Here is an 11976-nt window from a genome sequence, read left to right on the forward strand (position 1 = left end):
GGGGCTGTACAGACTACACTTAAGCCTCTGATAAATCAGAAGGCGAGCTAGTTCCCAGGAGAATGGACTCCAATCTTCCAAGTTGCACAAAGCAGGCTGGCTCAGCAGGTATACCTGCGAGTTGCCCTGCAAGGTGCAGACCAGACCGCCCATGTGGATTCTGCATCCTCTCCCAGGCAGAGCTGCCCCAAATTCAGCGACCTTACGACACCAAAGCCTCTCAATCTGGATAAAAAGTACCAAAAAATAAAAACTGAGCAGTGCAGATCAGAAACACAACTTCTCAACTCGATTGCAGAAGAAAATTCTAAAGAAGGAGCTACGGTCCACTGGGGAAGGAGGCAGATGTCGATGTGATAACATCACACATGCACGTGACGTCACCTCATCAACGTCTGCGCATTTCCAGATGCCCTGAGCTGCAGCCACCACATGTATTGTACTGCGGCTTTGCAAAGTTTGCGAGCACTGGTCTAGTGTGAGGGAGACTATAGGAATTCACTGCTCCCCTAATGGTTCTCCCTTACATCCATGGAGCCACATTAAAGAACACACTACAGAGCAGAGAGGGAAGAGCAGAGGCAGGATAAAATCCCTCAGCACGGCTCAGGCAAGGATCAGTAGCATGGAATTTTGCTACTCCTTGGGTTTTGGCCAGGTACTAGGGACCTGGATTGGCCACAGTAAGAACTTTGGTCCGACTCAGTATGGCTGTTCTTGTGCTCTTATGTGTGCGAAGTATAGGACAATCAAGTCATTATAACATCACTGATGAGGTTGGCTCTGAAGCACTGTGGAATGAAGCATTATGACATCACAATCTCAGCTCTGGAATGTTGGTCTCATTGGGGTTCCAGAATCTTGCTATTCTTTGAGATGCTGGAATGTTGCTACTCCTTGGGTTTTGGCCAGGTACTGGGGACCTGGCTTGGCCACCGTGAGAACAGGCTACTGGGCTTGATGGCCATTGGTCTGACTCAGTAAGGCTATTCTTATGTCCACCAGCATATGCCTTCACGACATTTACGTAAGCAGCAGAAGCGTCACTCAGGTAGGTCATGTATTTTGGAATCCAGTAGAAACATTAACTTTGGAAACCAGGACCCAGCTGAGCCTGGTTCTGCTGTACTTTGGACGACAGCATTTTAACCTAGAGTGGGGTCCCCTGACCAGAATCAAGCGGTTTGTGCTGCTCCTGCAGAACAGGCCATGGAAGAGAATTCTTAGTTCCAAGGACTGGATTTTGTGTTTTATTCCCTCCACACACCCCCACACCCTGCCTATTAATAAATTGCTTTGCTTTATCTCTAGCCAGCTGCGTGACTGTGTTCATGAAGGCTCTGGGGCCGTCCTACTTTTCTGGAAACTATACGGTTATTTTTAAGGCACATACTTTATGCAGAATTTCAAAACAGAACTACCTGCATTGCTTCTCTTTGAAAATCAGCAAGTGTTAAAAGTATTTACATACTCTGCACCTGCAATTTATTCAGTCAGAACAGGGAGGAGCAAAAACACACATATTCTTTGAAAATCAAACGCATGCGTGTGGCCTACTCCTCTAACCTATACATGGCTATAGCAACGCCTCTTTGTGCCGTAGTTAAAAATGCTGCTTTGCCTCTGCGCAGATTATGAAGGGCTCCCTTGCGGTACAGATTTCATTGCAACTCAAACTGTCCTGTGTCATCTTGTTCTCCAATTGTAATATAGACCACCAAATTGACCGCCTCCTCCATAACGATCTTTAATGTGACCTCCATTAATGTCACTTTGGTTCTGATCTCAGGCGCTTACTCCATGTTTTGCTGCCTCTACTAGGGTAGATACTCATTTCTTCCCAGGACATTTAACAATTTTGTCAAAGGGTTACTGCAAATTCTGTATTTTCCTTCATTCGGGTTTCAGAATCTCAAGCCACGGGAGAAAGGCAATTATTTTTCTCAAGATCTGATAATGTCTCTACCTCCGATTCCAAACTGTAAGGAGACATCCCATAAGTCCTTCTTCATCATGTTTAAGATTACCATATCCTGACTTCATCCTTTCAGAATCTTCTTTAGAGAAAGAACAATATCTAATAATAATCTCCTCTTGACTCTTCACCACTCATAATAAAACCCACTGAAGATATTTTTCCACGAGATTTGTTCAGTTTATGTCCAGAATGTTTCCCTTTCCTCTACAACAGGATCAAAACATCGATCAGATGAGTTTGGCCTCTTGAAATTCATGGACATGTCAATAGCCAGAACAGCCATTCCAATTCATGGCTTTATCATACGTGATCAGCAGCTTTATTTGCGTCAAACCCAACAATTCACTGGTCTTCAAAAAATACTGGACTTGAAATAAATAATAATAATAATTTTATTCTTATATACCGCCAAAGCCATGGTAGTTCGAGGCGATTTACAACAAGAAGTGCTGGACAATCAGCGAAGAGGTTACAATTCAAAGTCGTCAATACAATCTTACATAATGGAAGAAGTGGAAAGCTATATAGTTCTTAGGTTACTGGTTGAATTAACAGAGCTATAAAAATTCTTAGTTCAATAATCACCTGAATTAGTTCAATAATCACCTGAATTCAATAAAGAGTTTAATGCACGTCACCTTCCAGTAGTTCCATAGCTTTTCATTTGGCCCCTCTCTCCAGTTATAGTTTGAAATGGCAGTACCGTATTTTCACTCATATACCGCGCACCCGTGTAAAACGCGCACACGGGTATAGCGCGCGGGAAACTCTAATTTATGTAAAGAAATTTTTATATAGCGCGCACACCCGTATACCGCGCATGCCGCCCCGACTCTCCCGTCGCCGCCCGACTCTCCTTTCGCCCGCCCCAACTCTCCTCTGGCCGCCCCGACTCTCCTTTCGCCCGCCCCGACTCTCCTCTCCCCCTTGAAGTCCTGTCCTCCCTTGAAGTCCTGTCCCCACCCTGAAAGCCTGATGCCCCCCCCCCGATGTCCGATTCACCCCCCCCCGCAGGACCGCTTGCACCCCCACCCCGAAGGACCGCTCGCACTCGCACCCGCACCCCCACCCCCCACCCCGAAGGACCGCTCGCACCCCCACAGCCTCCTCCCCCCCCATCATGGAGAAACTGCCTACCGTTGTCCTGCTGCTTCCTCTGCCGGCGGTCCCGCCCCTTCTCTGAGCCCTGCGTCTGCGCTGCTTCCTCTTCCGGTGGTCTCGTCCTTTCTCTGACGTCAGAGAAAGGGCGGGACCGCCGGAAGAGGAAGCAGCGCAGACGCAGGGCTCAGAGAAGGGGCGGGACCGCCGGCAAAGGAAGCAGCAGGACAACTGTAGGCAGCTTCTCCATGATGGGGAGGGGGAGGCTATAGGGGTGCGAGTGGTCCTTCGGGGTGGGGGGGTGGGTGCGAGTGGTCCTTCGGGGTGGGGGTGCGAGCTGTCCTGCGGGGTGAATCTGACGTCGGGGGGGGGGGGGGGGAACTATGTAAAAAAAAAATTTGTACAACACGCTCACGAATATAACGTGCATGGTTATACTCGGTTTGTAAAATCGTGTATAACGCGCGCGTTATATGCGTGAAAATACGGTAATTCTTGCAAAGGTAGATGCATGCGGAATATACTCGTATCAAATGCTGCGCATAAAACATATTGGTGGTACACAGAGCTCTTGTGCGCAGGCCCAGTAAAGTGTCGAGCTTTGATCGCCAGTGCTCTGAATAATCAGCAGCAAGGGCAAACCTGCAGCTGAAGCCTCTCTGCTACAGATTGGGAGTTGTTGTTTTTTTTTTTTGTGTGTGTGTTCCATGGTGATTTTAGACACTAAACTAAACTAAACCTTAGGTTTGTATACCGCGCCATCTCCACAAGCGTAGAGCTCGGCACAGTTTACAGGGTTAGGTTGAAAAGGAGCTACAATGAAGGGTTATAGGAAAGGAGCTAGGAAGATAAAGAGGGACAGGGAACCAAAAAGCGGGAAGTGTTAGATTTTTGAAAAGAGCCAAGTTTTCAGGTGTTTGCGGAAGGATTGGAGGGAACTTGAAACTCTGAGCGGGGATGTGAGGTTGTTCCAGAGTTCTGTGGTTCTATAGGGGAGGGATGTTCCTAGTTTTCCTACGCGGGATATACCTTTTGTAGAGGGGAATGATAGTTTCAGTTTTTGGGAGGATCTAGTGGAATTAGGATTAGAGGAGTTCCAGAAGAGTGGGATAACGGGAGGGAGGATGCCATGTAGGATCTTGAAGGCTAAACAGGCACATTTAAAGAGGACTCTGGAGTGAACTGGGAGCCAGTGAAGTTTGGACAGGAGTGGGGAGACGTGGTCGAACTTGCCTTTTGCGAAAATAAGCTTGGCCGCGGCGTTCTGAATTAGCTGAAGTCTATGGAGGTTTTTTTTTAGTTAGGCTTAAATAGATGGAGTTGCAATAATCCAGTCTAGAGAGGATGGTGGATTGAACAAGGACGATGAAGTGAGAATATTAGATGCAGGAAACACACATACACAAAACACACACATGGCCAGACTTTAAAATTCAAGCAAATGTTTACACGCTAAAAGTTGGGTGTTCCTTGCTGTGAGTTACGCAGAGTGCTCATTTTAATACTAATGCGCTCCTTGTAATGCTGTGTCCCGAAAAGTTTTCGGAATGGCAGTATATTAAACCTGGTGGCCCGGCCAAAAGGCATCCAGAAGGGCGTGGATGTTGATGTGATGTCATGCACATGCGTGATGTCATCATGTCGACATCGGCGCATGCGCAGAGAACCTACGGCTGTGACCCTGAACCTGTCACTTCGCCGGTGGGGGATCCTGGAGGAAGGGAGGTGCCAGCGAGGAGGAGTCGTCAGCGCCGGCTGCCTACAGGACTCGCCTCTCGCGGCGAGAGGCACATCCTGTAAGCCATCAGCCGGCACCTGTCCTTCTTGCCTGGGGACTCAGGGCACACCTGGAACCTGCTGCAGCCCACAGTTTGCGATAGTATAACCAAATCAGTAATTTTTGGGATAAAACTAATCTGAAAAATTACATTTTCAAAAAGTGAAACCTTCATCTAGTTGTAAATATTAAGATTACGGTATATAAACAAAAATGATTTAAATCAAGGCTTTCTGACTAGTGATTTAAGTCAAATTCACCCTGCCTAAAAATTGCCAATAGTGGTCAATCTCAGTTTCATTTCTCTGGGAAAATGAAGCACGATATCTGATTGGTCACTATGGACAAGTTCTCCAGTTTTGTAAAGGGCTCTTTATAAAATAAATAACTGAAAAAACACCATGAACATCCTTCTCTCACACCAAGCAGCATCATGGGTAAAGACCTAGAACAATTGCTTTCGCCTACTACTTATGAGGAATTTAGGAAACGTCTAAAAACACACCTGTTCCTAAAGCATCTAGACAACTGATCCACTCATCTCTCTCCCCTCAATAGCGATTAACTTGTCCTATTGATCACTTTTCTCCTCAACAATGGATTTCCTGTCCTATTAATTCTCTTTCTTCCACCCCTCTTAAAGTCAATCAATTTGTACCTTTGCTTAATCTTTTGTAAACTGCATAGAACTTCACAGTATTGCGGTATATAAACTGTTATTATTATTAAATAAGGCCCGACTGAACCAAAGCACTTTACTATACACCATAACCCAATTAAAGTTAAAAATAAATAGCACATAGCAATGAGAATGAACTATCTTCGGCACATACAAGGAATGCAACCTCAGCCACTTAAACTGAAAGCGTGGACCATCTTAAAGCGTGGTAGAATATAGGCACACGTATTTGCTTTTACAGTTTTAATGGGAGCTCTGGGCTTTTTGGATGAAATAAGCATTCTGAATCTCGGTTTCAGCATGCTGATCTCCACAGTCGGGTCACTCTATCTTTCATCCAGTCTCTGCCCTCTTTCTTTGTCCCTTCCATCCACTCTGCCCTCTTTCGCTGCCCCTTTCATCCAGTCTTTTCCGGTCCCTCCATCCACTGTCTGCCCTCTTTCGCTGCCCCTTCCATCCACTGTCTGCCCTCTCTCTCTCAGCTGAAAGAATTCTGCATTGAGGAGTGGACCAAACTTTCCTCAGACCGATCAGACTGGTAGATGGCACCAAGAAGCGTCTCAGTATAGTTATTTCAGCCAAAGAGGGGGTAACACAAGCTATTAGGGTGTAGGGTGTCCTAATTTATTCCTCAATTAGAATACACATTTTTGTGGATATCTTTTGTTTCATGAGTAAATCAAGGAAAATTTTTGTTGTTTACCTGCAATTACATCACTTTCTTTTCCAGAGATAAATAAAAAAAAAGATTGGACATCGATATGTGAACATTTCTTAAGAAAGAACTGAATATTTCATGGGGTGTCCTAATTTTTTTCACATGACTGTAGGTGCCATTGTTCAGGATACATTGAAACCCTCAGCTCAATGTGCGGCAGCGGCTAAGAAAGCAAATAGAATGTTAGAAATTATCAGGAAAGGAATCGAAGATTAGACTACACTGGACTATAAAATACTGAGTAGAGTGGAAAGGGTAGACGTGAATCACTTGTTCACTCTTTCCAAAAATGCTAGGACTGGGGGGGTGGGGGGGGCATGCAATGAAGCTACTAAGTAGTAGATTTAAAACAAACTGGAGAAAATATTTCTTCACACAAGAATGTGGTGAAATCAGTTAGCTTAGCAGGGTTTTAAAAAGGCTTGGATAATTTCCTAAAAGAGAAGTCCTTAGACCATTATTGAGATGGCTTGGGGAAATCCACTGCTTATGCCTAGGATAAGCAGCATAAAATCTTTTTTACTACTTGGAATCTAACTAGGTGTACTTGGGACCTGGGTTGGCCACTATTGGAAACAGAATACTGGTCTTGATGGACCTTTGGTCTGAACCAATGTGGCAATTCTTATGTTCTTAAGCAGTGGTCTCAAACCTGCGGCCCGCCAAGTACTATTTTGAGGCCCTCGGTATGTTTATCATAATCACAAAAGTAAAATAAAACAGCTATAAATTACATTATTACATTATTATTAAGACATCCAAAAGGAGAGATTTATAAACTACAAAGAGTTTTACCTTATGCAAAATTTTCATTTCCTTAATAAGACATTAACTATTTTTTTCCGAGGCCCTCCAAGAATTTATAAATCCAAAACATGGCCCTCCAAAGGGTTTGAGTTTGAGACCACTGTTCTTAAGTGTCAGAGAGCTATAGAATCGTGGTGTTAATCTTGCTTTTTCTTGGTCAGGCTGGAAACTTTTCAATTGACCCTTTTGTAACAGATAATATCAACTGTGTCTTGGTCTTTATGCAATGGGCAGTGACCTGTATTTGTTACATATATTGTCTAATTAAAGGTTTAACAATAAAATGTCCATTTCAAAATCTCTGCTGCTAGAAGCTCTGAAATACTCAGTTGTTCGACTTAGGGGTACTTGGCTTGAAAAAGGTGGAGAAACAGTCATGTAGACACACATATAGTACTTTTTTTCCCGAGGTGTATATTTGTGAGTGAACACTTGCCCATTATTGGAGTTTATTCTAGGAGCCAGTTTTCTAGACACCTAAGCAAGGATGCAGACTTTATAAAAGAGACACCTTTTTTTGGCTTCTCACATGAACAGCTGATTATACAATCACCCCTACTACAGGCAATTTCCAAAAGCCATTTTATTTGACAACTGCCCCCTGTCTCTACAGGCTGATGTTTCTATTGCTGTCAGGACACTGGGTCATCTTAACCTTAGAACGGCTGATAGGCAGGATATTTCTTTTCTAAAGAAATAAAAATAACCATTAGTCGGGCTAAAAGTTAAACTAGCCCAGGCAGCTTTTTAAGTCCCCTACTGGGTGCAGCAGGACATATCACGAATCTGTAGAAGTATTTTCTATGGATGGGGGTTAAAAAAAAAAGAACAGTGCATGCAACTCTTACGCATTAGGCGTGCGAGACCCATCTTTGCTGCCCTTCACAGGCATTCAAGGAGCCGGTACCCTCCTCCCTCCTCCCCTAGTACAGAATCTCTCCCTCTCTTCTATTCCCCTCCCCCCCTTTCCAGTCCTACCTTCCAACTTGTCTTCGGGGGTCCCCGGCAGAGATTCGCACGAGCCGCGCGCCACCGGCCCCGGAGCTTTCCCCCCACCCCTCTCTCCGCCTAGCCCCGCCTCTCTCTGACGCGCGACCGCCGGCCTCAAAGCCAAAGTTGAAGGTAGGGACCAGAAGTGGGCGGGGCCTAGTTGTTGGGCGTGCTAAAAGGCTGTCTCGAGACGTTGGGCTCGCCTCTGGGAGCTCCGTGAAGGGCGCGGAAAAGGCGTGGTCGGAAGTCCGGGGGGGGGAGAGTCCCCGTCCCCGTCCCCGTCCCCGTACGTTCGCGTGGGTCGTGCGTGTCTCAAGAGCGTGCAAAGCGTTTCAGGGGTTCCCGCGTTTGCACGCACGTCTGCAGGGACTTTGCACAGGCGTTCTAGAGATTCCCACAGGGGTTCGAAGCCATAAATGCATGACTGGTCTCTGCCCTCTAGTTTTCTTTGACTGTTATTGCCGATTGTGAAAACTACTTTGCACTATAGCTCATAAAGCGTTTTCTTTTTGTTGAGTATGTGCAAATGAACATCTGGTGTGCTGGCAAATTTTTAACAACGGACAGGCTTAGCTAGCCCAGCAACTGGGGGGGGGGGGGTGCGTTCTGTCCCTCACTAGCCAAGCAACCGTGAGCTCTGCTCAACCCTGCTCTGGGGGCATGCTGGGATTTCTGATGCATGCTAAGCATGTGTGAGAACTGACTCCTGGCTTTTGCTGAACAGAGCCAGAAACAGCAAAGTGAGAGTTTTAGGGGAGGAGGCCGTGCTAGCCCAAAGTTTGGGAGACAGTTGTTAAAGTAGCCCCTCCCCCCCCCCATGGCTACTTTAATAATCGGCAACCTACATTCTTAAAAACGACACCTTGGCTTTCGCCTTGTTCAAGCTTAGCCAACCCTCAGCAGTCTCACTCAACTAACTTGAACTCCAGTTTCTAAGGCTTGCTCTGATCCGACTCCATCCTGTTTATATCTTTTTGAAGCACTGATCTCCAGAATTGAACACAATATTCTAAAATGAGGTCTCACCAGAGTCTTATACAGGGGGAATTGATACCTTCTTTTTCCTACTGGCCATTCCTCTCCTTATATACACCCAAGCATCCTTCTAGCTTTTGCCATTATCTTTTCAACCTGTTGAAACTGCTGTTCTTTTGATCTTCCCAACCCTATAAAAATGCTAGAACCTGCAGAAAAAAACACTCTTCACTCAAATCCTGTAAGAACAACAGATAGACAGGGTGGGGACTGTACCAGTCTGAAGAGATGCTAAAGAAGGAGAGATTAGGTTCTTACTAGTGCTGCCCTATTCAGGAAAAAAAAAATTCAATTCAGCCTATTGAATCGATTTTTCCTCTCTGTTAAATCCTAGCTCACGTTCACCGGTCTAATACCAGCTCTGGCAGGATACATATTTTAAATCTGACATATTGTAATCACAAAACAAAAAATAAAATTATTTTCTCTACCTTTTGTTGTCTGCTCATTATTCAAATCATGTTGGTCCCAGGCTCTGCGACAAACGTCTTCTCGCTTGCCAGGGTCTCCTGACCATTTGTTGTTTCTTCTTTCTCCGTGCTACCCATCCATCTTCCATCTCTGTCCTCCCCTTCCCTCCCCCAGAGGTCTGGCATCTTTCCTTTTTTTTGTTTCCATCCCTGCAGCTGCAGCGTTGGATCCCACCATCTCTCCTTTTCTCAACTACCCTTTCATCCAGCATCTCTCCCTCCTTCCCCACCACCTCAGGGTCCACCAGCTCTCCCTTTCTCTTCCCAACTACCCTCTTATCCAATATCTCTATCCCCCCTCTATATCATCCCTTGTGTCCAACTTCTCTTCTTTTCTGTTTCTTTCCTCCCTAAATCCCATTGTCCATTTCTCTCCCTCTCCTGTTTTTAGACCCATTATTTCTTCCCCCTTCCCTCTCCCGTCTGGCATATGCATGTCTTTTTGGACCTCCTCCTTCCTTCCCTCCCTCCCTCCCTCTGTGTACTTCTACACCAGGACACTCCCCCCCTTCTTTGTAGCATCCTCTGGCTTTCCCCCTGGCCTCCTGGTCTCACCTTCATCTAATTAGAGCAGCCTGCAGAGGATCGCCAGTGCTGTAGTGATCCTAGCAGGCTGCTGTCGCCTCTGCCTCGGTCCTGCGCCTCCTCTGTCAGGGGCAGGATTGCAGCAGAAGGAATGTGCTGCAGAGGACAACGGCAGCCTTCTAGGATAACTACAGCACCGGCGATCCTCTGCAGGCTGCCCTAATTAGTTAAAGGTGAGGCCAGGGGGAAGCCGGAGGATGCTAGAAAGCGCCTATGCAGCACTTCACGACTGACCCTCCCCTCTTGTCCCTTAAAGCATGAGTAGCAGCAGCAGTGGATGGCCAGCAAGAGGTAGCGCTGCTGCTCCTGCTTTAGATCTGAATGAATCGGCAAGCCCAATTTTTTTTTTTAACGAATCAGCAAATTGGGCAGCACTAGTTCTTACCTGCTAATTTTTTCTTTTAGACTCTAGACCAGTACAGTCCCCACCCTGTTTGACTGTTCTTAAGGGATTCGTGTGAAGAATGTGTGCTTTCTGCGGGTTCTAGTATTTTTATAGAGTCAGGGAGGTCAAAAGAACAGTGGCTTTGGCTGAGCTGGCGAGCTATGGGGACGTTTTGCTGAAGGGGCTTCTTCTAAGCAATTTCCAACAGTCGTTACTGTTATAATTAGCACTTCTTAGATCTGCTTGGCTATTCAGCAGACTAGAGGGAAGCACAGCTGTATTCTACTTTAAGCCAGTACAACTTGATGTAAAACTCTGAGACATGATTGCGTCTTGATAACCTAAATAACGTGCGGATAACAGAATTCTGTGCTACATGCAATGCTGTTAATACAGTGGACAGAGCACCCAGAAGCAATATATTGCAATAGTCTGTACCTGAGAGTACAACTGGCTGGAGGACCTTTTTAAAGTCACTACCAGACAAATAATGGTACAATTACTTACTTATAATAAAAGTCAATGTTATTTGAATCTATGCTCATGCTTTTTTGCTAGAGTCGTTGTTCTGCTACTCTGTTAATATTCATTGACCCATTCACTCTCATTCTGAAACAAGACTGCAACTCTTACATCTGGCGTCACCATGATATTCATTGGGGGGGGGGGGGGGACACCTGCAGACTTGTCCAGGAATTTGGTGACCAGGATCACTAGCTATTATGGCTTCTCTATATAAAGGCTGAAAGGCACTTCTTTAGGCTGAATGCTATTACTTCTGCTATATTTTGATAAATGTTGAAGACATGTTGCATGAAAAGTAAAGTTCTGTTTTGGGTTTACTCCATGTTTGCAAATGAAGTGTTGTAATGGGTCCCACAATCTGCACAGATGGGAAACTATTTTACCTTGAAACATCCCACAACCTTTCTTAAAATCCCACCTGGGTCAGATGATAACTCTCACATAAAGTACATAAGAATAGCCTTACTGGATCAGACCAATGGTCCATCAAACCCAGTAGCCCGTTCTCACGGTGGCCAGTCAAGATCCCTAGTACCTGGCCAAAACCCAAGGAGTAGCAACATTCCAACATCTCAAAGAATAGCAAGATTCCGGAACCCCAATGAAAGCAACATTCCAGAGCTGAGATTGTGATGCCATAATGCCTCATTCCACAGTGCCTCAGAGCCAAACTCATCAGTGGTGTTACAATGGCTTGATTGTCCTATACGTAGCACACATAAGAATAGCCTTCATGGGTCAGACCAGTGGTCCATCAAGCCCAGTAGCCCGTTCTCATGGTGACCAATCCAGGTCCCTAGTACCTGGCCAAAACCTAAGGAGTAGCAACATTCCATGCTACCAATCCATAGCAAGCTTCTCAATAACAGACTATGGACTTTTCCTCCAGGAACTTGTCCAAACCTTTCTTAAAACCAACTACGCTATCT

General features: G+C 45.5%; 1 protein-coding gene across 6 annotated transcripts in view; it reads right to left on the minus strand.

Annotated features, from left to right (window-relative positions):
* Nucleotides 1-9124, minus strand: part of PLEKHH2 (pleckstrin homology, MyTH4 and FERM domain containing H2) — a 217748-nt gene extending 208624 nt beyond the window's left edge. For 2 of the 6 annotated variants that reach the window (XM_033939576.1, XM_033939573.1), the window contains exon 1: nucleotides 7906-7948. The gene's annotated coding sequence lies outside the window, so the exon portion shown is untranslated. Of the gene's footprint in view, nucleotides 1-7905; nucleotides 7949-8035; nucleotides 8109-9101 lie in introns of those variants that run through there. The other 4 variants (XM_033939577.1, XM_033939572.1, XM_033939575.1 and 1 more) reach the window with 3 other exon arrangements.
* Nucleotides 9125-11976: the final 2852 nt, after the last annotated feature.

This window comes from Geotrypetes seraphini, chromosome 3, assembly GCF_902459505.1.
Source record: "Geotrypetes seraphini chromosome 3, aGeoSer1.1, whole genome shotgun sequence".
Lineage (NCBI taxonomy): Eukaryota > Metazoa > Chordata > Amphibia > Gymnophiona > Dermophiidae > Geotrypetes > Geotrypetes seraphini.